The sequence below is a fragment of the Ovis canadensis genome, chromosome 5 (genome assembly GCF_042477335.2).
Source record: "Ovis canadensis isolate MfBH-ARS-UI-01 breed Bighorn chromosome 5, ARS-UI_OviCan_v2, whole genome shotgun sequence".
NCBI classification, from domain to species: Eukaryota; Metazoa; Chordata; class Mammalia; order Artiodactyla; family Bovidae; genus Ovis; species Ovis canadensis.
In genome coordinates, this window is record NC_091249.1 from 54,411,525 (window position 1) to 54,416,494 (window position 4,970).

Sequence of the window (4,970 nt, forward strand, 5' to 3'; positions counted from 1 at the left end):
GTAAATAATTCTTTCTTGTTTTAATGAATCATAGCATCATGAAAGCATGTAAGAAAATATATTGAAGTTTTAGGGACTTCTAAAATCCTTGAAAATTAAATATTTTTCTTATACAAAGAGTCATATTTTTGCAGCTCTGACATATTAATAGGATAGTACATTTAGAACTGGGCTTCCCAGATGGTGCTAGTGGTAAAGAACTCACCTGCCAATGCAGGAGAAGTTAGAGAGGAGGGTTTGATCCCTGGGTCAGGAAGATCCCTTGGAGAAGGGAATGACAACCCACTCCAGTATTCTGGCCTGGGGAATTCCATGGACAGAGGAGCCTGGTGGACTACAACACATAGGGTCGCAAAGAGTTGGACATGACTGATACAACTTAGCATACAAATTAAGAATAAGATGGCAATAGGCCACACACATTAATAGGTCACTGCAAACACTGTGATGGGCACGTTTGATGTTCCAAAACTAGAAAAGCTTTCCTCCATTCAAAGAGGAACAATAAGAGGATGCCACTCAGAGGGGATGCAGATGCAGACTTTTGGAGTGTGTCATTTTTATCTTGTGTGAATAAATGATACTAATCTCTAAATATTTCTTAGGTTTGCTTATTAAATTTGAACTCTATAAAGTCCAGAGTTATTTCACTTTCTCTATATAGTTTTACAGATAAAATCCATTTGATTATGTACCCTACAACCTGAAGAACTTAAACATATGTTAGCTGGCATAGTCATTAGGTTAAAGTACTTGTAATAACCTGAAATTACATCAAATAAATGATTTGGTTGTTATCATTTTAGTTTTTACAGAATAGATTGATTAATTCTCTGTTTTCATGGGGGAAATTTATAATTTTAATGTTGAGTGAAGAAAGTAAGGATTAGAAAAATATAGAAATAAAAATTATAGACAGTTTTAAATATTCTATGATAGCTCTATGAGAAAACAAGAGAGGCTCTATTTATGCCTTCGGGTAGCATTGTAAAAGAGATGAGTTTGTGATTTAAAGTAAAACTATCACAACTTTACAACACTATAAATGAAAGACTATATAGTCAGAATGAAAGACAGAACATCTTTAACATTCTGAAACCACAATGCCAAAGAAAAAATATTTATTTTTACAGTATTACATATTCCTATTCCTACCCTAGTTTACAGGTAAGCTTTTATTGTCCACGTAATGCCATTGTAAATATTTTATTTACAAGATGAATATTCTTCATTTAAATGTGTCACCACACTCTGTATCCATAGCCAATTTTAGAAAATATCCCACAAAATTATCTTTTTATAGGTTTACAAACATTTTAAATAGTGGCAAATAGATTCACTATTTGAATTAAATTCACTATTTGAAATTATCACATATTTGTAATATGAAAAGATAGAAATTTCAATGAACCAATTAATAAAACATTCTCACATTTTAGGAAATATAATTCCTTGCTGCTGCTGATGCTAAGTCACTTCAGTCGTGTCCGACTCTGTGCGACCCCATAGATGGCAGCCCACCAGGCTCCGCCGTCCCTGGGATTCTCCAGGCAAGAACACTGGAGTGAGTTGCCATTTCCTTCTCCAGTGCATGAAAGTGAAAAGTCAAAGTGAAGTCGCTCAGTCGTGTCCAACTCTTAGCGACCCCATGGACTGTAGCCCACCAGGCTCCTCCGTCCATACCACTCATTTAATTGACACATATAGTAGACCTTTCCATTAGATAGTCTAAACACAATTATCATGCTGATTAATCATTTATATTTGTGATGACTGTTGTTTGTATATACTTAAAATTAAAACATACAGTCATACCATTTATGTCCATTAAGAAATTGAGTTAGTGATATCATAATAGATAAAATTCTTAATACAAGTGGAAACATCATAATAAGGAAATGTATGGTATAAATTTTTGGTAAACCAAAATTTTTGGTTAAAATTAATATTTTATGCTTATACATGTATCTATACAAAATTAAAAACAATTACTATGAATTAAGAAAAAAATCCTATTAAATCAATAATTAAATGCAAACCTGGAGTGAAAGCAACACAAATGTCCATAAGTAAAATGAATTAATAAGTAGAATGTAGTATGCACATATAAAGAAATATTGTTCATCCTTAAAATGGAAGGAAATTCTGACTCATTACAGCATGGACAAACTTTGAGGGCATTACAATAAGTGAAGTAAACTAATCAAAAATAACATAAAAGTAAATGCTGCATGATTTCATTTATCTAATGTTCCTAGAGTAGTCACTTTCATAGAGATAGGAAGTAGAACAGTGATTTTCAAGGGCTGAGGAGAAGGGGCAATGGAATATTATTGTTTAACTGGTAATAGTTTCAGCTGGAGATGATGAAGAGTCTGGAGATTAATATTCACGATGCTGTCGCAGCCAGTATGAACATACTTAATTCCACTGTATTGATAGTACACTTAATTTAAGAAACTTGCCAAACATCCTATAGTTACTGAGTTACCTATTGATTTTTAAACAGGGTTAAACTTCTGAAGGTTTAAACAGGGACAACCTTCCAACAAAATAGTAATGAAAATAATGGAATATTTTCTTATTAGAAGGATTCGAGTCAAAGAAATACAGTAGGAGGGTTTGAGGTATTTCAGAAGAATGACACTGAGAGCTATAGTTGGAAATGCATATACTATTAGCGGTTCAGACTGATTATTAGACACAAAGAGGGTGTGCAGATCATGAAGTTTTGGAAAATATGAAATGCATTTGACAATGGGAATTTCCATGATATCTTACTTTAAAACAACCGGCTAAACCTTCCAGTAGAATCTGGCAAGTGATAATGGTAAGATGATGATCAAGCAGTGGAATTAAGAATTGAGTGAGCCTTTTACAATGCCTTTCTCCTTCTTGACTGACTAGTATGAGATGGATGTAAAAAGTGTGGGTAAAGAGAATGACTGTGGAAGAAGAAGACTCTTTCTGTCAGGTCACTTCACTAGATCACAAGATATCATCGAAACTGAATTAGCCTCCTTACTTCTGCAGTTATGGTTGTATTTATTTAACTAGCTAACACAGCTTTGGCTCCAGGATATCAGAGATGAAAATGCTTTTGAGGACTTAGATCCTCATGAAACTGAAGGAGAAATTAATTCACCTCTGTGTTTGAGTGAAGAAGTAAGAATATTTTTTTTTCTTTATCCAATAAAAGTTGTGTTCCAGTGAATTTGCAGGGAAAACTTCTCCCTACACAAAGTATCGTTTCCAGTTATGAAGGTTTAAACAGATTTATGGGATTACATTGGAGGGGGATACTACTAAGAAGGTCATTATTGTTTTCAATTTATGGCTTCGCAAAGTTAAAGTAAATGCACTAACAATTTCAAATTAAGTTGTTTCCATCTACAGACTCAGTTCTTCTACTTCCTGTGCATAAGAGTATGTCATCTTATTTTGAAAGTAAAAATAACTTCCAGTATTAACTGATGTCAAGAAAAATTATTGGATTTTAGTGTGTTTCAATAAAGTTTGGTATGTCATGCATATGCAACCCTCATGTATTTCTCCATTTGCCGTATCACTTTTGTTTGAAATCATGGAAAACTGGAATATCACTGCAGATTTCATTCTCCTAGGTCTCTTTAACCACACTGGAGCCCACCAACTTCTCTTTGTGTTGGTTCTGATAGTTGCTTTCGCCTCCCTAGTGGGCAATGCCCTCATGTTTCTCCTGATTTTCCTGGACCCCCGACTCCACAGGCCCATGTACTTCCTACTGAGCCAACTCTCCCTCATGGACCTGATGCTGATATTCACTGTTGTGCCCAGAACAGCTGTTGACTATTTGACTGGCAGGAAGTTTATCTCCGCCACCTGCTGTGGGTTCCAGATCTTCTCCTTCCTCAGTTTTGGAGAGGGTGAGTGCTTCCTCCTGGCAGCTATGTCCTATGACTGCTATGTTGCTGTTTGTCATCCACTGAGATACCCAGTCCTCATGAGTTGGAAATTATGCCTCAGTATGATTTTGGGGTCTTGGTTCCTTGGTGCAGCTGATGGGCTCATGCAAGCTGCTGCAACCCTGAATTTCTCATTTTGCAGTGCCCGAGAGACTGATCACTTCTTTTGTGAGGCTCCCACTCTTGTGCGTTTGGCTTGTGCTGACACTTCTGTTTTTGAGTATGTCATGTACATCTGCTGTGTGTTAATGCTCCTGATCCCCATTTCCCTCATCTTGATTTCCTATAGTCTCATCCTTGCTGTTGTTCTCCAAATGTGTTCTAATGAAGCCCGCAAGAAGGCTTTTGACACTTGCTCTTCACTTATCTCGTGGTAGGAGTCTTTTTCGGAGCTGCTATTTTTACCTACATGAGACCCAAATCCTGGTCAGCTAACCATGACAAGTTTGTATCAGCATTCTATACCATCTTCACCCCTGTGCTGAACCCCCTCATCTATAGTCTGAGGAACAGTGAGGTCAAGGGAGCTCTGAGAAAGTATATGGATCTGTGTACTACTTTAAGTCTTGATTAACATTAGATTTATTTGCCCTAACATTCAAGATTGTACAGTGTGTTTGTAAAATTCCCTTGAGAGAGTATATACTCATTATATCTCTGAAGGAAAGTTACATGGCTCAAAATAGCCTGGAATTAAAACTCCCCTTCAGGTCCTCCCCACCATTCTATGCAAAACAAAGAACTCTTTCACTCAAAGAAAAATGGACATTAAGGTTGATTATGCCCAACTCCCAGCCGGTCCAGCCTCTGATCAGTCTCCAAAATTCCTTGCCCCAGCTGTTTAAGAGATAACTACTCTGAACAACCTTGGAGAAGAACAGGCCCCCTTAAGACAGTAACTTTCCACATACATGTCTATATATACTTACTCTTTTCTTAGATAAGTGCTGCTGCTGCTGCTGCTGCTGCTGCTAAGTCGCTTCAGTCGTGTCCGACTCTGTGCTACCCCACAGAAGGCAGCCCACC

At 36.7% G+C, this 4,970-nt stretch overlaps 1 pseudogene; it reads left to right on the forward strand.

Annotated features, from left to right (window-relative positions):
- The first annotated feature begins 3,583 nt into the window (after window positions 1-3,583).
- LOC138441786 (olfactory receptor 2T12-like) lies at window positions 3,584-4,518 on the forward strand (annotated as a pseudogene).
- Window positions 4,519-4,970: the final 452 nt, after the last annotated feature.